At 42.4% G+C, this 25,224-nt stretch overlaps 1 long non-coding RNA gene across 1 annotated transcript; it reads left to right on the forward strand.

The window, feature by feature from the left end:
- The first annotated feature begins 733 nt into the window (after positions 1 to 733).
- On the forward strand, positions 734 to 5,530 carry LOC128332560 (uncharacterized). The gene is made up of 2 exons (XR_008310690.1): positions 734 to 1,879; positions 5,046 to 5,530. It is a non-coding gene; the product is annotated as an uncharacterized LOC128332560 (long non-coding RNA).
- The last annotated feature ends 19,694 nt before the right edge of the window (positions 5,531 to 25,224 follow it).

Below are 25,224 nucleotides of genomic sequence, written 5' to 3' on the forward strand. Positions count from 1 at the left end.
GGCGCGCCTGGGTTTTGCGCCCCCCCTCCCCCGCTGGACTGTTTCAAAGTCTTTAGGAGAATCGTAGTGGGGGAAGAGCGCGAGTGCACATTTTTCAGTTGTGGGGGGCGGGTGCATTCATCAACTCTTTCGGGACGGCGGTGTAGTCCACACTCCCCACAGCCTCTGATATGCCGCCACCCCCACGATGGAAAAGTTAGGCTTCCCTTGTTTGCAAGCCGGGATCCATCCCCCTTGGTTGTGAAAGGCAGGGCTCCCACACTTGTTAGAAATAGGCTTCTCCCTGTATGCTCAAATCTGGGGTTCAGGTTTCTCCCTCCCCTCCCCTTGGGGCGAGATCATGTAAATGTTTCCACAGTTTAATGGCGGGGGGGGGCGCTTCCCCTGGACAAAGGGACTTTTTTTGCCCCACCCCCACGGGTTGGGGTTATCTTGGGGTGGGGCCTCTGCTGCACCCCTCGGGTTGGGGCGACATCGGGGGAGGGGGTCCTCCTGGGGGCCCTCGCTCTGCCTCCCATCAACTTATATGCCTTGTTTTGTTTTAAGGCGGGGTGTGTGTGTCTCTGTCGCCCCCCGAAGAAGCCGGGCCAAAGCCCCTGCCCTGCTCCGAGGCCAGCTGGGTCCGCCTGCCGCCCCCCAACCCCACTTCGGTTTCAAGCCCTCAGGCAGCGACTATGGCGTGTGCTCCCCCTGCCCGCCCCCAGCCCCGTGTTTGCGTGAGGTGCTTGGAGTGCGCTGCTGCCCTCTTGCGCGGCGGCGGCTGCCCTCTGGGCTGGGTCCTGCCTCTACCTGACTGCCTGCCTACCCGCCCACTGTGGAGGGCATCCTCCTCCACACACCCCTCGCCGGCCCCACCCGCTCCGAAGCGGGAGTTTCCAGGAAGCGCTGAGCAGAGCCGCAGTATCGCTCAGCCGCCCTCTCTCGCCGAACCCCTCCGCCGCCGAGACTGTGGCAACCACGTCAAGTAGTCCATGGTCCCAACGAGCTTTCCCTGACCGGTTCCCCCACCCCGACCCGACTTCTCGGATCAAGGGCATTCAAAAAGTACGCCCAATCAGGCCCGGGGAGGCCGGGTGGCAAAGAAAGAACGCCTCAGCAGCCGGCTTTGGAATTAAAGTGTGAGAGAGGGAGAGGGTGGAAGGAGTTCCGGCCGCGGCGGCAGCAGACACAGAGGCGAACGGGGGAGTGAGAGAGCCGAAGAGCTCGTTTAGCAAGAGGAGAAGGGAGGGGAGGGAGCCCGAGGAGCGAGCGGGAAAACGCGGTCCGGAGCTGGGAACAGCCTTCCCTCCCCCACCCCACTCCCTCGCCGGGGGCGCTTCTCACTGAGTTGCTTCTCCTTCAGAGGCGCCAAGCTCCGCCGAGCCAGGCAGGCAGCTCCTGGGAGCCTTCCCTCTTCACGCAGAGCAAAGGGGGCGCCTTTCCCCCAGCTTTCATTGCGCCCTCACCAGTCATCTCTTCTGTAGGTGCCAGTTTCACACACACAGGCGACTCAGCCTGAGCGCCTCCGTTCTTTTCCCCCTTCTCCTTCCCCAACAGGCAAGGAGTTTCTGCCTCAGCTCTGTTCTGCCTGATTTACACGTACATGTGCGTTGAAATAAATATGTGCTGAGAGTCCCCACACACTTCCATTGGCACTCCACCACCTTGCCAGAGTGGGGTGTTGTGTTGTGTTTTGTTTTTTAAGAATGGCAAGGGCATCTTTTCCTTTCTTTCCGTTTTGCTAATGAGAGAAGGCCCCTTGGAAGAATCCAAGATTCAGAAGCACCCCACAGCAACCTAGGGGGCACCCAAGGCACTGAGTGTACTACTTCCACATGCTGTATAAAACAAATCTTCCACCTCACAAAACAATCATTCCACAAGTCCATGGAACTCCATGGTAGGTGTTCACTCAGTACATTGTTTTGTTTATTTATCTTTATGTACTGCTTGGCAGAACCGGAAACAGTTTACAAAAAAACAGTGTAAACAAACCCAGCGTGCTAGAATAGACACCTCCACAATACTAGAACATAGTCCGTCCTTTCTTAATTCCTTAATTTCTGAGGAGCGTTCCCAACTACACAGGCATCCATACAGAACCAAGACAGAAGCAGATCATAATAATTAGCATCGTTAAGTGGAAAACAAGATTCGAGCAGGGAAAAGGAGTTAAAAGGCTCCAGGTTTTAAAAATCCCTCCTTGTAAAGAAGTTTGGCATGATGGTTTGCAAACACCAGTCAGTCAGGAGTTCTTTGCACTGACCAAGGGCAGCTTCAGGGGTGCCCCCAATTAGTTTTCTCCCCTCCTGTCCCCCATTTCTGATTCAGAAATCTAATATGTGGGACACAGCTCACCCAACCATAAATACACATTGTCCCTTCTGCGCCCCCCACCCCCATGCTCTCCCCCACCTCCTGGTGCCACTGGGACTAACAGTTATTTTGGAGGAAATATGGGTAGAAGGAATCTAGGAACCTGTCAAAAACCTTTGGTGGCTCCTCTTCAAATCCAAATATTAATTTAAAGAGTTTGGTCTGGAATACAAGTTTTTCTGGTCTATAATTCTGACACTGCGAAGGATTTGAATGGAAATGTTAACACAAAGTGGATTGGAAGGATTTAGGTTATTTGGAGACAAAAGCTCTATAACTCAACAACATTTACTAAGCAAAGGTCCCAGATCAATGGCCAGGTTTTTAACTGGAGACCAGATTTTCAACTGATCAAGATCTGAAGGGCAACAGTAGTTATGCTCATAGAATCACTTCCATAAGCAGAGACACAGGCAAAAGGCTCTTAAAACCCCTTCTTTCCCCCCATGCAAAGGGTGGCCAGAACCTCAGGGGCAAACTGCAGCAAAAAGTTTGACAGAGCTCTTCTTTTATGCACATCAGTGACTTACTACCATTTCCTTGTGCACAGCAGTGAGCTGTTCCTAATAAGGAGAGGGCCCAGCCCAAGCCTCTCTTGCTATTCACATTGCCCTTTAGGAACCTGCTAAAGAGCCCTTTTTGCCAGTGTCTCAGTTTGGGAGAAAGTACTGAGTCATGTAATGAGGGGAGTGTCCTTGGGATAAGGGGATATGTTAGAGGCCACATGGAAAGTATTTTGCAGGCATAAATTTGGGCCCCATGCTTAATTGCCTAGCCCTATCTTAGGATATACAGTACATCTATTAGCATGTTGATTACATTTTCTAAAGGTATTGTTTTAAAATAGGGCTAGAAGGTGGGTAATATTAACCTTCATAACTGATGGATATTTTGTAACATGTTTTCCTCCCCATTAATTAGTTGGAGAGGGTTCTGAGCTCTACTTTCATGTATTTTCTTAACCCAAAGCAAAACCAAATGGACAAGTCTAGCCTTGTCATAGCATACAGTTACACAGCACTGCTGTGTTACTACAACTAACAATACACACTTTGAATCTGCATTCCAGCTTCTAAACTATCTTGGAGTTTTAACTGTTCTGTTTTTAAAGACAAACTATTTTCCACTACCTCTTTCCACTGGCTTATGTTATTGCCACACACACCGATTGATGTACTGTATTGAGTCTCTTTCTCAGATAAGGAAATTAAGAATCTGGTTGTGCCCACTGCACATTGTACTTTGCACTAGACTCCGCAAATCCTAACTCTGGATCTCTACCAGAGCTTCACATCCTCCAATTAAGCTAGCAGGGAGACAGGGGCCAAAACAGTAATAATTCTAAAGATTTGTTTTCTACTGATTCAATTTCTACATCTCAGTTACCCAGTGCTCCTATTAACCCTGAGAAAGAGGGCAAAAACCTAAGTATTCTCAAGCTTATTCTTGCTGTTTTTCTCATCCCATTTGCAGCTACAAAGGCTTTACGTTCTCTGTTAGTGCTGCTGAACAGAATAGAGGATTGATGAGAATTCTCAGGTTTTGCTCTGCCTCTCCCCACCCCCTTCTCTATCCCCATCCCCCATCAAGGCTCCCATAACTTGCATCCTTCCCATTAACACTGGAAGGGGGAATAACAAGAAGCTCTGATGGGTTTTTCTCAGCTTTTTCTGTCCCCTTCTCTCTACTAGCCAAAACCCAGATACACAGCCCTGCTTGAATGCAAAACCCACGGCCAGCTTTGTTGTCACATCTAACTGAACAACCCCCTCCCCCGCCTCACTGTCCTGCTCTGTTAAAAACAACACCAAAAAATAAAACAAGCAACTGCCTTATTTTGCTTATATTAATTACCCAGCATTGGTAGTTCTTTCTTTTTATTTTATGTATGCACTTTAATTTTTGTTGTAATAGGCTTTATTATGCATAGTTTCTCAGACACTCTGTTATTGTCCTTTCTAAAAAGTTCAATCTTTGTAATTATCTTTGTAATTTCTTCTGGATCACAAAATGTCTGTTTAACCCCTTCAGTTTTATAATAATGAGTCAGTTTAGAAATAGCAGATGGCTTTTCATTTCTTAATGCATACTTGTTATATTTTAATTATGTCCCCCTATGTCTAACTTGCATAGAAGAAGAGTATTTCACCACTGATTAAAATCATATACAAGTTAATGAAATGCTTGAAGGTTATGCTTGTGTAGCAATAGAGAATGTTTAACCAGTTTTACTTTTTCTTTTAACATAGCCAACATGTTCCTTGTAAAGCTAAAGCAGGAGATTCCTGTCATGCCATCAAAACTCGTATATATACACAAAGTGCCACCATAGTGATTATTTTTTATTGCTAGTAATTAAAACACTCCCAGTAAAAATGTATACAACTAAGTAACTGTAAATGGTGAACAAGAGACATTGCTACCAATGCAGCTCTTTTAACACTTCTTATATTTGCTCAAGTACACAGGCCCTATGAACATCTCCAGGGCCAATAAGACAAAAGTGGTGTATATATACATGATACATGTATAATATGTCACATTTAGGTTAATTACTAAAACATAAGACATTCTCAAACAGTAGATCAGCATATCAGTTGGGTGGGGGGTTGGCTTGTGTACTGAACAGACACCTCCCAATGTGTGATATATCCTCTAAGATCCTTATACCTGCATGGGTTTTATTCTAGCTCACATATGCACATGTCCCATTACCTATGTCAGCTCAAATGGGGAGGAGCTAACCCTGAACAAGATCTTCCAGCTGCTTTTCTTGAAGAATAACCACAGCAATGGCCTATAGCGGGTCTCTGTCTGCAAAACTCTGATGCTGCGCTTTGAACAAAACATAACTGGAGAACCAACAACAAAAAATCCTTCATGGACAGAGACTTTAACTTGCCAGTCAGGTGGATCAGGCTGAATATTGCCAGTGGTATTAAATCCTCATAACTCCAGAGTAGTTAGTACCACCTGTTAGAAGCAAATAATAGCATTCCCTCCATCATATATATGTATGTTCACACTCAACAAAATGTTATGGTGCTTGATTATGTAAGGACTCATAGACATTAATACCAGTGTTATATATGAAAGTTATATGTCTAAAAAACCATGTTTATTTCTATGAATAAGATTTTTTTGCAGTACCTTTAAATTATATCTTCCAAATCTTCTTTTTGATTGCTAGTTAATGTTAGTGAAGCACTTTGAGTTAATAATAGTATGCAGTATTAATTGTCCAAGAGAACAGGCACAGTACAAGGTTTGTTGTAATATAGACAACCACCATTTGCAGTCTCATAATAATGTTGCAATCCTAAACACACTTACTAGGGATTAAATTCTGTTGAACACACCAGGACTTACTTCTGAGTAAACATGGATAAGATTGTGCTGCACAACAGTCAAAACACATCAGGATCTTTATTTTCCTGTGGAAGTGTACTATAAAGAGAAATTGGTTGATTGCGAAGACCAACTGTTCTAACTCTTTTATAAGTTTATATTAATACATAATTTCCAAACTCTTGGATGTTTATATAATTGTTTACTCGTCATGACAGTATCTTAATTATAGTATTCCTTGCTGGAAGAGTCCAGATCAGGATTCAGGAATAATGCTGGGCAGAGACCAAAGGTTTGTCTTTAAAAAAAAAAACATGCATTGCTTTTCAAAATCATGTCAGTAAGCAAAACAAAATATCCTTCAATTTATCGGAGGTCAATAATCCTATTAATGTATTCTGATGCATTTTTAATATTAGATACGGAGGTGAAAGATGTTGTGGAAACAGGAGAGCTGGTCTTGCAGTAGCAAGCATGAATTGTCCCCTTTGCTAGGCAGGGTCTGCCTTGTCGGACCAGAAGTGGCTAGTTCATGTGCTCACATCATGCACGTGCACCAGCCACTTCTGATCTGACGCTAGGCAAGAAGATATGCTGCCGCCCCACACCAGCGGTTTTGCAGACGGCAGCAGTGGGGGAAATGCAGCGAGGGGTGTGTGAGTACCCTCCCTGCTCTTTAAAGGTAACCCCCCACTGCTGAACTGGCCAAGCGCCGCTTTGTGCACATCCCTACTGTAAGATAGTCTCCTTAGGGGGTGGGGCCACTCTGGGAAGAGTATTTGTATGCTTGCATGCAGAAGGTTCCAAGTTCCCTCCCTGGCAGCATCTCTAAGACAGGGCTGAGAGAGAGACTCCTGCCTGCAACCTTGGAGAAACTACTGCCAGTGTGTGTAGACAATACTGAGATAGATAGACCAATGGTCTGACTTGGTATAAAGCAGCTTCCTATCTTCCTAGAATGCATTAATTCACATTTTAGAAAGTCTTGTTTAGGACAGGCCTGGCAAAAGCATAGCACAGGAGCCATTTGTAGTTCAGAAACAGATCACATGCTTCTTTAAGGGCAACATAGGAAATGAAAAGAAGTGTACATGTGAGCAGACAGCTCAACAGAACTTTGCTTTTGCTCTTTTGTTTATCCCAGTTACACTACCAGGTTTTAGCCTGTAAAAAACCAGGCTGACATTCTGACTAAATTACTCAATGGATGTTGAAATTAATCCTTTAGACTAGCTTCTGAGTAGTAACATTGTTACTACTTAGTCTGAATGTCAACCACAGTTTTCAGAAACCCGCTTTGGACCCAAAGACTGCAGGAGAGGCAAAAAGGAGCAGCCGGCCAATGTGAGGTGTTTGGAAACGGAAGTCAAATGAATAGGTAAGTACTGTGCGGAAATAATGGAATAGCAAGGAAAAACCAAGGGTAATCTTTAATTGTTTTGTTATTTCAGAATAAAGGTTTAATATGCCTATACTATCCTTCTAGGCAGGGTTGTACGTTTTCTAGGAAAACTGACTAGTCTAATTTTAGACTAGAAGGAAGCAAATGTGTACTTTCCCTTGTTTAGCAAAATAACAGAAATAACGCTATAAAATATTGATTACTGTTATAACTGCGATGAATTGGTCTGTATGTAGTTGCATTTAATGCTCCACATTATTGATGGTGATAATGTTTGTTAGAAACTAGTCTGACTGTGGCCTTTATAGTTTGAAAATGAAACTAAAACTTAGGTGTATGTAATCCATTACAATCCCCATGCTATGGAACAGTCAAAATAATTGAAGAAATAATGCATGAAACTAAACCTGATCCTATGTATAGTTACTCAGAAGAAAGTCACAGTTAATTCAATAGGACTTACTTTCAAGCAGGTGTGCATAGGTTCCAACCCAAATAGGGTTCCCAGGGTTGTTACAAAGCAAAAACTCATTTGATGAATATAATGTTACAATTGCTTCTGGTTGTTTCTCTTTCTCTGATATGCCTTTTAATGTTGACACTTGCTTTGAGTTTTAACTATGGAGACTGTTCATACCTGCTGTAGAAAAGTTGGGGGAGGACCACCTTTCCCCATTTGTGGTGTATAGACTACCCATCAATAATTATAAATAGGTTATTATGGTGGCTTAATTATTTTTATGCTTAATATTAAGTATTAAACACTTTTGAATACTAAAACACTGTACAGGACAAAAAAGGTGAAGATAATTCCTGCCCTCAGGCTCACAAATTAAGAGACACAAAAAGAGAAAAATAAATGGAGGGAAAGGGATGACTAAAAATAAAATGCCCCAAGTAGCAAGAAGAGAAAATGCTAAAAGCAATATTATTCAAGGTAAGCTTGGAAGAAAAGGTGAACCTTGATAAATTTTAAAAACAGCAAAAGGAAGAGCCAAAGTAATGGCGAGGGGGAGTTAATTAAAAAAGTAAGGAGCAACAGTAACAGAGAAGTGATGGAGATAGAAACTAGCACAAAGGATATGAGACTTTTAACCAACAGATTCAATGAGAATGAATTAGAGAATGAGAATATACTACAAATACACACACACACACACACACACACACACAGAGCGCTTTTCAACAAAAGACTCAAAGGCAGTTCACATAGAAAATAAATAAGAAATAGTTTGGTTCCCTGTTCCCAAAGGGCTCAGGGGACTAAAAAGAAACATAAGGTAGTCTAAAAAGAAACATAAGGTAGACCCCAGCCACAACCATTAGAGGGATGCTGTGCTGGAGTTGGATAGAAACAGTTGCTTTCCCCCTGCTAAATATAAGAGAATAATGCTCAGTTAGTAGGGATCCCTGTTGCATGGCAATTGTCATGATATTTTATTGGAGGTTCAATTTGGCTATCATGGATGATAGCCATGAACCATTCTAAAAAGTCATATCTGACAATGGCAACTACCATATCTGGTTTCAGAAGGATGAAGAAAATCTGTAAAGAATGAAACACAGGACTTCTCCTTACCAGGTTGATTAGGTTGCTTTCAATATGCTTAATGACCAGTCTGGAAGATCCTTGTCCATGACAGCAGAAGTAAGATAATAAAAAAGATTTAAAACTAAGGAATAAGAGTTGAAAGTGGTTAGGAAAGCCAATTAGGTGAGTGAAAACATTGGGAAAACATGGCCAAAATTATGCCAAGAAAATATAAGACAAGCTGTGGAAAAGAGAGATTATATCACAGATATGAGGAAGATTGAAGAGAAGAACATTATAGTATCTGAGAACATTATTGTTTTAAAAATAGTGTAAGAAATAAATGCTTGCTTTTGAAAATAAAGACAAAAACAGCAAATCATTCAGAAATTTCTTAAGTTGAGGAAAGACAAAGAGGAACACAAAAGATATATTCAGGTTATAGGCCGGAATAGAATATTGGAACATAATATTTATTGATAGAGAGGAAGGATGAGAAGCCAAAACCAGAAGTTTGGTCTTCTCGAGGTTAAGTTAACAGAGAGACATCCAGCAGAGATAGCTTTATCTGACTTCCTGTTCTATCCTATTCTGTTTAATCATTTGGCTCCCCCCCCCCCCGAATTTCATTAGTAATTATTAAGATGATAGCTGGTTCCAAAAGAACACAAAAGAGTGAAAGGAAGGAATCTCTCTCATACACATGTATATGTGTATATGAGAGAGAGAGAGAGGTGTCTGAGAGGAACAAATACTGCTGCTATGATGCTACTACTAATATTTATATACTGCTTTTCAACAAAAGTTCCCAAAATAGTTTACAAAACAAACAAATGAACAAACAAATAATATGGTTCCCTGCCTCAAAAGGGCTCACAATAAAGAAGGAAACATATGGTTTTCTTACATAACATGAGACAGCAGCAATAACCATTGGAGGGATGCTGTGCTGTGACTACATAGAGCCTCTCTCCTCCCCGCCACCCCCCCATTAGACAATCACCACTTTGAAAGGTGCCTCTTTTTTGCTCAAGTAGCAGGGGTTAACTCCAACAGGAAGTGGGTATGAACCATTAGCAGAAGCTATTACAGTTAAAAATATATAACAGCAAAATCAATTAAGAACTAAGTCATAGACTACAATATTGGTTAAGGAGAATAAAATAATAGAATGGTTGACAGCATCAAATATAGAAGAAAGGTCCAGAAAAACATCTCAAGGTAACTGGATGTAAACAAGATGCTCAAGGGAGTTTAGATATTAATGAGTGTGGAGAGAGACTAATAGTTATTTCAGAAAAGGGGTCAAGAAACAATTGCTTCAAATAAGAAGACAAATTACGGAGAAAAGAAAATTATGAATGAGAGAAAGAAGGATCACAGAATAAATAGAGATCAAAAGAAAATAAGAGGAAAGGTCCAAGCTGTTGTGATTGCCTCTTTAAGAGGGAAACCCAGAAGGCCTCAAGTTGAAAAGGCCATGTGAGCAAACGTTAGCAACCATTTTCATTTTGTAGCAGAAGCTTGTGTAAGTACTTAGTCTGTATGAGCTTAGGTGCCTGCAGATTCCTAGGCCCAGATGGATCAGACGGTGCAGGTAGATAACGTGGGTTTCGGGTTTCCCCCAGCCACCCAATTTAACATTTCATACAATAGGCTCATCCAATTAGTTTTAAGCAATAAATAGTTATAGTATTAAAAATAGGTATGTGCTGTGTTCTCACATATTCAAAATGTTGGTGAGAATTATTATTGTTTTTGTTGTTGTTTACACAGTCAGACAGGTGTTATTGACTGGTTTGTTTTATCCAGACATCGAGTCCTTCCCAAGGACCTGGGATGGCTGAATTTTATTGTCAGTGTTGTTGCTGTTATTATAGATATTGTCGCAGAATATAGGCTGTTCCCAGTAAAGTTGCTTTTTGTAACTGGCTGATGGTGATTTCTGTGGCCCCTATGGTGTTGAGGTGCTCTTCAAGGTCTTTTGGAACTGCACCCAGGGCGCCAATTACCACTGGGATTATTTTGGTCTTTTTCTGTCACAGCCTTTCAATTTCAATTTGTAGATCTTTGTATTCTGTGATTGTTTCTATTTCTTTTTCTTCTATTCTGCTATTCCCTGGTATTGCTATGTCGATTAATTTAACTTGTTTTTCTTTCTTCTTGACTACAGCAATATCTGGTGTATTGTGTGGCAGATGTTTGTCTGTTTGTAGTCGGAAGTCCCATAATATTTTTACATCTTCATTTTCTGCAACTTTTTCAGTTTTATGGTCCCACCAGTTTTTGGCTACAGGTAGCTTGTATTTTTTGCAGATGTTCCAGTGTATCATCCCTGCTACCTTGTCATGCCTTTGTTTGTAGTCAGTCTGTGCGATCTTTTTACAACAGCTGATTAGGTGGTCCACTGTTTCATCTGCTTCTTTACAAAGGCGGCACTTGCTGTTTGTTGTGGATTTTTCGACTTTGGCTCTTATTGCATTTGTTCTTAGTGCCTGTTCTTGTGCAGCCAGTATTAAACCCTCTGTTTCTTTCTTCAAGTTGCCATTCTTAAGCAATTGCCAGGTCTTGGTGATGTCTGATTTTCCACTTATATTGTGCAAATATTGACCATGCAGGGGCTTCTTTTTCCATTTTTCTGCTCGGTTCTTGACTTGTTCTTTCTTGTAGGTCTGCTTGGTTTCATTGGTGTTGAATAGTTTCTCGTTCTTGACCATTTTAAGTGCATCTTCTTCACTGTCCTTGATATATTCTTCAAGGCCTCTTTTCTCCTCCTTTACTGTTTGATGGACTTGCAGCATTCTTCTTCCACCTGAGCTGCGAAGGAGGTATAGCCTATCTACATCACTGTGGGGGTGCAGACCATGATTAATGGTCATTATTTTCCTGGTCTTACGATCTAGCGTCTCTAGCTCTGCCTGGGTCCAGTCTATTATTCCTGCCGTGTATCTGATAACAGGTATAGCCCAGGTGTTTATGGTGTTCCTGCCATTGAGTTTGGACTTGAGGATTTTTCTAACTCTCCTGATGTATACACTTCCAATTTTTCTTTTAACTTCAGTGTGTGCAATGTTATCAGCCTGGAGAATGCCCAAGTATTTGTAATGTTCTTTCTCTTCTAGGTTCTTGATCTTGCTTCCATTGGGCAGTTCTATTCCTTCTGTTTTTGTTATTTTTCCTCTGTTCATTGTTAATGAAGCACACTTGTCTAGTCCAAACTCCATTGCTATATCGCTACTGAATATACGGACAGTGTTTAGCAGTGATTCGATTTCTGACTGGGACTTTCCATACAACTTCTGGTCTTCTATGTATAGCAGATGGTTTATTTTTCATTATGTTTGATGTTTGGTATCTTAGGCCTGTTTTGTTTAGTATTTGTGAAAGTGGGGTCATGGCGATTACAAACAACAGAGCTGATAGTGATTCCCCTTAGAAAATACCTCTTCTAATGCTAACCTGTCCAAGGGTCTTGCCATTGATTGTTAACTTGGACAGGTTAGCAGTAGAAGTGGTATTTTCCAACGGGACTCACTATCCCCTCTGTTGTTTGTAAATAATAATAATAATAGTAGTAGTAGTAGTAGTAGTAGTAAAAATAATAATAGTAAAAAGATCGCACAGACTGACTACAAACAAAGGCATGACAAAGTAGCAGGGATGATACACTGGACCATCTGAAAAAAATACAAGCTACCTGTAGCCAAAAATTGGTGGGACCATAAAATTGAAAAAGTTGAAGAAAATGAAGATGTAAAAATATTATGGGACTTCCGACTACAAACAGACAAACATCTGCCACACAATACACCAGATATAGCTGTAGTCGAGAAGAAAGAAAAACAAGTCAAAATAATCGACATAACAATATCAGGGGATAGCAGAATAGAAGAAAAAGAAATAGAAACAATCACAGAATACAAAGATCTACAAATTGAAATTGAAAGGCTGTGGCAGAAAAAGACCAAAATAATCCCAGTGGTAATTGGCGCCCTGGGTGCAGTTCCAAAAGACCTTGAAGAGCACCTCAACACCAAAGGGGCCACAGAAATCACCATCAGCCAATTACAAAAAGCAGCTTTACTGGGAACAGCCGATATTCTGTGACGATATCTATAACAATTGACAATAAAATTCTGGCATCCCAGGCCCTTGGGAAGGACTCGATGTCTGGATAAAACAAACCAGTCAATAACACCTGTCTGACTGTGTAAACAAGAAATAATAATTCAGTTTCTAAGAGATATATTTGCTGCAGAGATGTCCTGAAGTTGGAAGAACAATGTTCTTACCATCTGAATTTGTTCAGGGCTCCCTCCCCCAACCTTTATTTCTGTCCTTCCTTTTTCCTTTCTTAATCTTTATATTTGCCCATTATGTATTAATACCATGACCTGAGGAAATGGGAGAAGGTTAATGGGAAGGGTAGATTAATATAGTGCAATGGGGATATACTATTGCCAACCTTGTTATGACAAGCTGGGATTGTATAGTTCATATGTTTGTCAGAAAACCCCTTTAATAAACCTTAAATAATAATTAAAATATGGCTGCATTGGGTCATATTGAAGAATTGGATGTGCATCAACCATCATCTTGGGACTTTTATGCTGAAAAGCTATCTTATTACCAGAAACCAATAAAGCAGAAGGCACAGAAGAGCAGTGTTCAATCCTGCTAACTGCCTGTGGGGCAAAAACATTTGCTATTGTTCATTCCCTTACAGCACCTGCTTCACCAAGCCCTATACTGAACAGGTTGCTCTGCTGAAAGCACATTTATGCCCAAGGCCATCTGTTACCCTACAGAAGAGGTTTCCTTTTTAAAACTTTTTTAAAAGTGTTATCAGCAAGCCAGTGAAAGTATAGCAGATTATGTGGTGGAGCCCTCTCCCCTTGCTGAATTTTGTTAATTTGGTTCTCTCTAGAATGGCCTGCTCCATGATAATCTCACCTGCAATGGTTATCCCCTGCTAACTAGGCAAAGTGGCACTGTTTAACCGTGGTGATTCTCTTTATTTAGCAGGGGGAGAGTAACTGACCCTATCCACCCCCAGCACAGTACCTCCAGTGACTGTTGCTGGTGTCTATCTTGTGTTTCTTTTTAGAATGTGAGCCCTTTGGGGACAGGGAGCCATCTTATTTATTTATTATTTCTCTGTAAACTGCCTTAGCCATTTTTGGAAGGGCGGTATAGAAATAAAATTATTATTATTATTATTATTATTAATAATAATAATATTAATATTAATATTATTAATATAGTGAGATGTAACTTTAATAAATCTATACCGGATCGGTCATCACCCAGGTCAACAAGGACCGCGCCAGGTGCTGGAGTCCCTGGACATCTGGTGGCAAGTGGGCTGCAGAACTCAGGATCTTCAGTTGAGCAACCAGGGCTGGAGACTCCAAAGTTACTGGAAGAAACGTCGCTTAACCGAAAAAAATATACGAAAAATGCCAACAAGCAAATAATGATCTGCTATTACAAGTCTAGTCCAACTAGAAGAGGTTATTTAAAGAGAATGTACCAAATTTGGAAAGAGAAGCATCCAGATACAGAAATAACAGAACAAAGGCTAGCAAACTAGAGAAGATACATAATAAGAAATAACGTATTCATGGAAGTTGAGCTGGAAGAACTGCAAAGAGCAACACAGGCTCAAGATATGGAAGAAGAATTACCACCAATTGAAGAAGTTGCTCAGGCGCAGGTGGAGGAGATGTTGGAAATAGAGGGTGCCACTGTTGCTGAACTGTTTCATAATCAAAACCAGGCAACCTCCCCTTTGCCTTCACCTCAAAAACCTGAATGCCGTTTAACAGAAAAGCAACAAGAACTAAAGCAAAAAATAACTGAGCGCATGAACCAAACAACTACCAGGGTTCGACTTCCAGCTCTAAAAACAGTTGCCAAAAAACAACTTGCTCAGGCATTAAAAGATGTCAATGCTGCACTTGCAGAAATAACAACCAATAATTTGCAAGAAACAAACCAACTATTGTATAGTGCAGCAACAATAACAACACAAGAGCTCGGATATAAGATCAGTAGACCTGTAAAAAAAGAAAGCAGTACATCACCTAAATGGAAGATTAGATTAGAAAATAAAATCCCCAGGCTCAGATCAGATGATAGTAAATTGAAAGATATGAAAGACAAGAAGCTGAAGAATGAAAACACCAAACAGTATCTGATCCAAAAATACCACCTAGATTCAAGGAGAATTAGAGAAGTCCTGGAAACAATAAAGCAGCAAATAACAGCAGTGTCAAAGAAGATTAGCAGATACGAAGCCAGAATTACACAATACAGGCAGAATCTCCAATTCCAGTCGAATCAGAGACGTTTCTACCAAAGCATAGAAGGAGAAACTGCAAGAAACCTAGAAACACCAAATAAAGAAGAAACAGTGCAATTCTGGGGGAAATTATGGGACAATCCAATATATTATAATAAAAAAGCAGGCTGGATGAAAGAGGTCAAAAAATGTAACCAACAAATGCAAGATCTAATAATAACACCAGAATTAATAAGTGAAAGAGCAAAGAAAATTAAAAATTGGACTGCGCCAAGCGACGATGAACTGCATGGCTTTTGGCTTAAACACCTAACAAGCCTTCATAAACAACTATCAAAACAGTTCAATCACATTTTGCAAGGAGGTGATATTGAACAATGGCTAACAACTGGGAAAACTCATCTCATCATGAAAGACCCAGCAAAAGGTGCAGTTCCAAGTAATTATAGACCGATAACCTATCTGCCAACCATGTTCAAATTATTAACTGGAATAATAGCAGATGAAGTGATGCAACACTTATTAACTAACAAACAGCTTCCAGTTGAACAGAAAGGAAATTGCCCAAACACCAGAGGCACAAAAGACCAGCTGCTGATTGACAAAATGATTTTAGAAAATTGCAAGAGAAGAAAAACAAATCTAAGTGTTGCATGGATTGACTACAAGAAAGCCTTTGATTCATTGCCTCACACATGGATACTAAAATGTTTAGAAACAGCTGGTGTCAGCAAAAACATTCAGATATTTATTTAAAAAGCAATTAGCATGTGCAGTACACAGTTAACAATCAATGGTGAGACACTTGGACAGGTTAGCATTAGAAGAGGCATTTTCCAAGGGGACTCACTATCCCCTCTGTTGTTATCGCCATGACCCCACTTTCACAAATACTAAACAAAACAGGCCTCGGATACCAAACATCTAAAACATTAAGTAAAATCAACCATCTGCTGTACATGGACGATCTGAAGTTGTATGGAAAGTCCCAGTCAGAAATTGAATCACTGCTAAACACTGTCCGTATATTCAGTAGCGATATAGCAATGGAGTTTGGACTAGACAAGTGTGCTGCATTAACAATGAACAAAGGTAAAATAACAAAAACAGAAGGAACAGAACTGCCCAATGGAAGCAAGATCAAGAACCTGGAAGAGAAAGAACATTACAAATACTTGGGCATTCTCCAGGCTGATAACATTGCACACACTGAAGTTAAAAGAAAAATTGGAAGTGTATACATCAGGAGAGTTAGAAAAATCCTCAAGTGCAAACTCAATGGCAGGAACACCATACAAGCCATAAACACCTGGGCTATACCTGTTATCAGATACACGGCAGGAATAATAGACTGGACCCAGGCAGAGCTAGAGACGCTAGATCGTAAGACCAGGAAAATAATGACCATCAATCATGGTCTGCACCCCTGCAGTGATATAGATAGGCTCTACCTCCCTCGCAGCTCAGGTGGAAGAGGAATGCTGCAAGTCCATCAAACAGTAGAGGAGGAGAAAAGAGGCCTTGAAGAATATATCAAGGACAGTGAAGAAGATGCACTTAAAATGGTCAAGAACGAGAAACTATTCAACACCAATGAAAACAAGCAGACCTACAAGAAAGAACAAGTCAAGAACCGAGCAGAAAAATGGAAAAAGAAGCCCCTGCATGGTCAATATTTGCACAATATAAGTGGAAAATCAGACATCACCAAGACCTGGCAATTGCTTAAGAATGGCAACTTGAAGAAAGAAACAGAGGGTTTAATACTGGCTGCACAAGAACAGGCACTAAGAACAAATGCAATAAGAGCCAAAGTCGAAAAATCCACAACAAACAGCAAGTGCCACCTTTGTAAAGAAGCAGATGAAACCGTGGACCACCTAATCAGCTGTTGTAAAAAGATCGCACAGACTGACTACAAACAAAGGCATGACAAGGTAGCAGGAATGATACACTGGAACATCTGCAAAAAATACAAGCTACCTGTAGCCAAAAACTGGTGGGACCATAAAACTGAAAAAGTTGCAGAAAATGAAGATGTAAAAATATTATGGGACTTCCGACTACAAACAGACAAACATCTGCCACACAATACACCAGATATTGCTGTAGTCAAGAAGAAAGAAAAACAAGTTAAATTAATCGACATAGCAATACCAGGGAATAGCAGAATAGAAGAAAAAGAAATAGAAACAATCACAGAATACAAAGATCTACAAATTGAAATTGAAAGGCTGTGGCAGAAAAAGACCAAAATAATCCCAGTGGTAATTGGCGCCCTGGGTGCAGTTCCAAAAGACCTTGAAGAGCACCTCAACACCATAGGGGCCACAGAAATCACCATCAGCCAGTTACAAAAAGCAACTTTACTGGGAACAGCCTATATTCTGCGACAATATCTATAATAACAGCAACAACACTGACAATAACATTCAGCCATCCCAGGTCCTTGGGAAGGACTCGATGTCTGGATAAAACAAACCAGTCAATAACACCTGTCTGACTGTGTAAACAAGAAATAATAATGTATTTTTCACTTGTTCTTCTTCCAATTAGCTCAGGACATCATGCATGGTTCTTCCTCCTGTGTTACTCTCACAACAACCCTGTGAACAGGTTAGACTGTGAGATGGTGTCACCCTGTGAGCTTTATGGCTGAATGCACATCTGAATACATGACTCCCCAGTTCTAATCCAATCCTCTAACCACTATACTGGACCAGCTCAAAACAAAGCACTACTTCTGTAAGCTAACTTTTACTATTACACAGCAAAAGGTTTTAGCAGCTGAAGTACCCTCACATACTGTAAGATAGATTCATGGCTTGTGTCTCACAAGTGTCTGTGTTCACTACAAAAATGGAGAATCAGACTGTTCAAAATACTCTTGCTTTGGGGAGTCAATGTTCAGAAATTGTTTCATCCATATAACTAAATTGCAAAGTAGAAGTTGAATCCAGGTCTGGAATATCCATCATAGATGAAAATATTGTTCTCTGGCTTTTTTAATACCAACATTCCCAAATTACTGACTCTGAGATCATAATGTCAATTTCATGCCCACAATATCGTCACACATTAAGGATCCTCCCATGTGAAATGCTTTCAGTTTGGAATTTCAGTGGCACCAAGGGTTGCATTTTATGGTAACACTACTAGCAAGCATTCCTGGGTTGTGCTGTATTTTGATTATATGTTAAGTTTGAGAAATCCTATAGAAATGGGATCAGGCAGGGATCACAGTCAAAGAGAAATATCAGCTGGGAGTTTCTAGCATCACTTTTTTGCATATCATAGTGATCCATCAAGCAGAAGACAAGATAATAGTACCAAAGTGCAGAACCAGTCCAATGGTTCGGTCCGGGTGTTCGTGACCGAACTGAACCACACACCCCGGTTCCGTCCGGATCGGAACCGAACCGCTGGTCCAGCAGGTCCACGAACTTAAAAAAAAATATTAAATGAAAAATAACTACCCGTAGCCCCTTCGGGGGGCTTGCTGTAGCCGCAGGGGGAGGGTGGGTGGTCCGCGAGGGTTCCCTCTCCCCCTGCTGGTCTCCCTCATCACCGCCATGACCAGGTAAATGTAGTCTTTTTGGCCCTTTCAGGCCTCCGTAAAGGCAAGCGGCGGCCATTTTGGCTGCCGCTGCGCATGCACAAATGCCCTCTGCAAGGCTGGGTAGGCGTGAATAAATTTCACAGCTGTGATAGGGTTGTACCTGTGCAATCCAAATGGACTATAAGCCATTTCTGGGTACTTGCACTTAAGACAAACCAACACCTTTGTCTCCCTGTATGCAAAACTGGAGCATAATCTTAATGCATGTGGCTACAAACTCATTAGCTGTTTGGAAACCTCACATGGACTAACTGCATAGCCACATGTATACAAATAATAATCCCTTCACACAAAACTTCCCGTAGCTGACAAATGGTAGACATGGATTCACATTTGAAAAGTGGCTCCCTATTATGGGCATGTCCCCACCATCTGCAGAAAGCAACAACATTGTTGCATTATTTTCTGAAGAGTTTGAGGCATTCTTTGCTGAACCCACTGCCAAGTACTTAAAGACCATAATGGGTGTGTGAACACGATAATCAACTACTCTGCCTAGTGGGGAGATAAGCTGTGTACTGCCTCTTTAAGACACAAATCCAGAAGACCTCAGGATTAAAAGGCCATGTGAGAGAATAGCAATTTTTGTTTTTCAGCAGAGCATGTGTGAGTGGTTGTCCTGTAATGATCTCTTTAGGGGCCTGAAAATGTAGGTTCGGATAGAATAGAAAGTACAGACAATCCTAAGATAAATTGTGCTTGGGTTTTGTTTCTCCACTACTGCCAATTTTTAAGTTTTTAGAGACTGGGTTTTTCAAGCGAATTGTAAACAAGTGGTTAAATTATTAGAAGCCGCCTGGTGTGCTCCTGTTCTCACATTATAATGGCACAATAGTGCCAGTATAGTTAAGATGAAAAATTGTTTCAACATTCTACAATTATAAAGTAAAGGTAAAGTGTGCCGTCAAGTCAGTGTTGACTCCTGGTGACCACAGAGCCCTGTGGTTGTCTTTGGTAGAATACAGGAGGGGTTTACCATTGCCATCTCCCTCACTGTATGAGATGATGCCTTTCAGCATCTTCCTATATCACTGCTGCCTGATATAGGTGATACTAGCACGGATTTTTTTTAACTGGCAACCTCTGGCTTGCTAATCAAGTCATTTCTCCACTGTACCATTAGGTGGCTTCTACCATTATAAGGCCTAAATATTCTATTGGTCATAAAAATCAAAATCATCTCTCAAATCTATGTGACTGCATGCAGATATCAATTAGGTGACAAGAGACACCCTCCCACCAAATTTGGTATAGATGTGTTGAAAATGGCTGAGATAAGGCTTTTAAAATATCACTCCTAAAAAAAGATGCTTAACGTGTTCAATACACTTTTTTGCCATTTGATAATATCTTATATATATACTAGTGTTTTTAAGCCCGTTAAAATAATGGGCGCTAGTAGGGATATGATCTGCTGCTGCCGTTTCTTTCGTTTGCGGGTCCAGTCCGGTCTTGCAGCCGTGGTTTTTTGTTTTTTTCCCCCCTCGGCCAGGCCGGTCCCGCCCCCATCGTCTCTCCTCATCCCCTGGCCTGGCTGGTCCTGCTGGCGTCGTTTCTCTTCTTCCCGGGTCGGGCCTGGTCCCGCCGCCGCTGCCTCTCCCCTCCCCGCGACAGGGCCAGATCCTTTGCTGCCGCCTCTCCCCTCCCCGCGGCCGGGCTGGACCCGCCACCTCTGCTGTTCCCTTCCCCGCAGCTTGGCTGGATCTGCCGCCACTGCCTCTTCCCTCCCCGTGACCGGTCTCGGTGCTGCTGCCTTGGATGTCCCCGCGGCAGGGCCGCCGGATCCGCCATCATCATCGTTAACTTCCCCGCGGCCAGGCTGGATCCACCGCCGCCGCCTCTCCCCTCCCTGTGGTCATTCTCACCGCTGCTGGCTCGGATCTCCTCGCAGCAGGGCCGTTTCGGCCGCCGCCTTTGCCCTCCCCGCAGTCCGACCTGTCCCGCGGCCGTTGCCTGCGGCCTTCCTGTGGACAACATGGCCGCTGTGTCTCTGCGGCCGTATCTTTCTTGGCCGTTCTGGGCATGCGCTCCGCGCATGCCCAGAACGGCCGAGAAAGACACGGCCGCACCATTTTATTATAGAGGATTTTAATGGCCTTTTAATTTTTGTTTTATTTCAGGTATATGTTGACACATAATCTTGTGGTGCTTTGGAAAGAATTGACCCAATATTTCCTGAGTTATTAGCCTCAGTTATTAGCCTCATTAGCCTCTGAAGTCCCTATAATACTGTAGTAAAATCAATGAAGGGAGTTTATTGTCAGTTTTGCTTGCTGAGGGTTCTGAAGTCAGAGTTGTGAGGGCCAAGTCCTGGCAAGTGACTTTTTGCTTCTTGTTCTATTTACTTCCATGCCAGTATGGACCTTCATACTTGCTTTACAGTAATGTTTTGGACATGTTTCTTCATATCAGGAGGGGTAAGGGAGGTGGAAGCAACTGGATGGAAGAGGAGGAGCCGGAGTGTGGCTCAGGTGAGGGTGGAGAGATCTCTGAGGTGAGGGGAGCTATCAAATACTAGCATGCAGATGCTCTGCGCAGGTTAAGCTAGTCTATATTTATACCCCTTTCCTCCAGTACACTACTGCTCAGGGTGGCTCACAACATTAATAAAATAGATACAGAGGCTATTCTCACGTGCAGGCAAAACCGGGTTCAGGAAGCCCAGCCTGGTTTTGCCTGTGCATGAGAACCACTGGGAGCCACACAGCTCCCCCGTAGTAGCACAGCAGCAAACCTGCCAGGGATGCGAGTGATTAACAAAGATTAACATAGTTAAACAAGTTAAAAGACCAAGCTAAAATCATATTTAAAATTATAATTTTTCAAAAAGTTTAAAATTAAGCATCTCTATATATAATTCTCTTAAACATACCCGACACTAATCCCATGTGTGGTATCTCTCGCGAGAGTTCACGTGCGAACTGCCAGGAAAAATGGTGAATGGACAAGTTAATGGCGGCCAAGAGAAAGTGGTGCTGGGGAAAGCAGTGGCTTGGAAGGCCAGAAGGTGGGTGGTGGGGATGTTTTTTTTAAACACTGGAGCATGGCGAAGCTCTTTAGGGAGGGTGTTCCAAAGCTGAGTGGCCACAACCAAAAAGGCCCTGTCTCTAGTCCCCTCCAACTGGATCTCTGTTAGTGGTGGGGTCAGGAGCAGGGCCTGAGATGCTGAGCAAGGGCCCTGGCAGTTTCATATGGGCGAATGCAGTCTGACAAGTACCCTGGCCCCAAGCTGTGTAGAACTTTAAATGTCAAGATTAGCACCTTAAATCTAGCCCGTAAGCAGACTGGTAACCAACGAAGCTGCCGCAGGGTGGGTGTGACATTCATGAAGCAACTTGCGCCCATGAGCATCCTCACAGCAGCATTCTGGACCAAATGAAGCTTCTGAACCATCTTCAAGGGCAGCCTCATGTAAAGTGCAATGCAGTAGTCTGACTTCTCTAAGTAGGGTTGCAGCTGGTGTATTAGCCTTAGCTGGTAAAAAAAGCACCTCTGCACACCACTACCACCTGTGCCTCCAAGGACAGTGTCAGGCAGTAATATATTTGCATATTCAGAAGTGCAGGTGCTCTTCATCATGACAACCCCCATATTCATGCCCACTCTCAACAGCCAGAGAAGCCAGGAAGTACTGGTGCATCGTCCCTCCACATCCCCCCTCCACAACACCCATGGCGTCAGTTCCAGAAACACCCCCCAAGCTGTAGACTTTGTCTTTCAGAGGGAGTATGACCCCGTCCAAGACCAGATCATGTTGTTAGGTTAAATAAAAGGTTGTCCATATGGAGGATGCATAGAAGTCATTCACACAATCAAAAACTGTGTTCTACCCAGGTTTGCGAGCTTTGTGTGCTCCTAATTTTTAGTTGTGTGGAAGCAAGGTAGGAGGAAAACTTGGGTAGAAATGATTATGTGGAAGCAAGGCAGAAGGAAAGCCTGGGTAGCATTTCCTTCTACTTTTCTTTCACACAATCACTTCTACCCAGGTTTTCCTCTTACCTTGCTTCCACACAGCCAAAAATTGGAAGCACACATTGGGAACTCCCAAACCCGAGTAGAACACAGTTTTTGATTGTGTGCTCATATACTAGAGTTTATAGCACACTATTTTAGGAGACTTTGTGAGGCGGTTCCCACAATCAGTGGGAGCCGCTTGGAGTGGGTTAGCGGGGAGATCAGGCTTAGCCCGCTCTCCCCGCAGATGACCCAGCAGTCTGCACCCGTTACGGAGCTGGCGAGTGCTGGGGGGAGTGGGGGCCGATTGGCCCCGGAAGCTCCAGCATGTCCTGCACGAGTACGCAGGACATGCTGCAGAGACCCCCGAGCTGGGATGCGGCTTTTCACCTCCCCTCCGGGAGTCTCCTTGTGAGTTGCTGCAGTACAGAGCCGCACTGCGGCAACTCACAATCAGAAAAAAACGGGTTTGCGGAGTGCTCGCTCTGCAAACCCGTTTTTTGCACTAGGCTACTTCAGTGGATGACCCGCTTGAGTGGGTGACCCAGCTGAGCCTGGTGGTTCTCACGATCGTGTGAATAGCCTCTGTGTCTTCTAAATTTTTCTACCATTACATCTCATTCTGTACAAACCTTCTTTTCCTGTTCTGCTGAAGAGACTAGGACATGAGGAAACAGGTGAGACATCAGGGTATATTTGAAGAGCATTTGAAGGTTTTCTGTTATGTGAACAAGCCCTAGAAATCCATGAGCTCACATGCTCTCTTCTCCCTTCATTTGCCAAAGGAGGAGATAATTTTTAAACTAACACAGTTTTGTATGTTGTTGAAACTCAGGGAAATTTGGTTGGTTTTAACAATGGTTTATTGAACAGCTTAAACTTATGAACTTTAAAGTTGAAAGTGGAAGGTTTTGTCTTCCTCCTTTGGTGCACTGAGGGGGAGGATGGGGAGTGTGTGAGCCTGTGGCACTCCACAATAATTATTAGTTCCACTCTATTCTGGATTGGTCAGACCTCAGTTGGAATACAATTCTGGCACCACATTTTAAGATGGACATTGAAAAACTACAATAGGTTCAGAGGAGGGCAACAAAAATAGTGAGGGATCTGGAAACCAATATTTATGAGGAATTGTTAAAGGAGCTGAGTATCTTTAGCCTGGAGAAGAAAAGAGTAAGGGGAGATCTGATGGGCTGTCACATAGATGAAGCAGTGGGCTTGTTATCTGGGGCTCCTGAGGGCAGAACTAGAATCAATGAAGCAGATTCAGGAAATGTATTAGGAGGAATTTCCCAACTGTAAGGGCTGTTTTACAGTGGGCTCTTTTTCTCCAGAGGCTTTCAGACAGAAGTTGGACAGCCATCTGTTAGGGATTCTGTAGCAGTTTCCTGCTCTAAGCAGTGGGTTGGGCTAGAAGACCTCAAAGGTAACTTCCAACTCTAACATTCTGTGATGTTTTGGTTCTATTATATATTCACATAGTAAGAAACCTATACATAGCATTGTTCTCATGTTATATAATGCTACTTGAAGTTAGAAAATACTTACAGTCCCCTTTTTCCTTTGCTCTTTAGTTTTGTCCTCACTCCTGTTTTCTTTTATTCCATGTGTATTGATGACATATTCCTTTAAACTTGTTCAGTGCTTCAATTTGATGCATGGTTTACATTTCCCATTTCCATGCTATTCTTATATATGTATCAATTAGTTATTTGTTTTTATTTATTCCAGCCCAGTTCCAGTGTTGACAGGAAACTATGGTTCTAATTGTGCTCAGCAGATATGCATTATCAACACAATTTTCAGGCTTTAAAAATATTGAGGTTGTGCACATGATCATATGTGGCGGGCAGGAAGTGTCTGTGTGGCGGGGAGACAAGACCAAGCTTACCTTCTCCCCAGACGATCACTCTTCTGTGTGGTATGTGGCTCGTGTGCCCACATGATCCACACTGTTCCCAGCAGGGCAGAGATCTGGAGGTCAGGAAAATGAATCCCAGCCTCCAGATATCCTTGAATGCACTGTGCAAGCAGTGTGGTGCATTCAGGGATTCCTCCTCAAGCTGGGCACTCTAGGTGCCTGGCTCTAGGTATGCTCTGAGCAGACACATGAACCCGGACCTGAGGTTAAGGGCATGCTTGCCTGGGTAGGGCTGCTTGTGTAAAGAGCCTCATTGTATTGATCCTTTATAGGCTGAGTACTCCACTAGTGTATCACTGTAGCACAGGAGCACGCATCTAGTCTTCTTTAACAAGTGGCAAGGACTAGTATGGCATCACCTTCCTCTGTATTAATGCTCTGCCAATTTATTAAGCTTTGTTTTTATTTACTTTGTTTATTTCTTTGAGGCTGTGCATTTGTTTCCAGCTCTGGAACACCTGGCTATCGTAAGGAACTAGCAATATAGTTATTCCTTTCCTAGTTTGTCATATATGGACTGGATATCACACTATTTTTTGTAGAATGTTACTTGTGGGACTGTTGTGTAAAGGATAAAACACAATTGGGTCACACATTCACTGACTGGATAGACAAATTAAATGGTAATTTTTGGCTAGATTTGGTGTGTTGAACAATTTGATTAATATCAAGGAGTAGCTATGATAAAAGTTAAGAGATTCCACTTGGAAACTCTCCAAACCAAAAGTGTTGGGATTTTGCCATGGACATTGTCTCAGTTCTTTGTATGAGGCATGCTTGTATATATTTG

The sequence above is a fragment of the Hemicordylus capensis genome, chromosome 7, assembly GCF_027244095.1.
Source record: "Hemicordylus capensis ecotype Gifberg chromosome 7, rHemCap1.1.pri, whole genome shotgun sequence".
NCBI lineage: Eukaryota > Metazoa > Chordata > Lepidosauria > Squamata > Cordylidae > Hemicordylus > Hemicordylus capensis.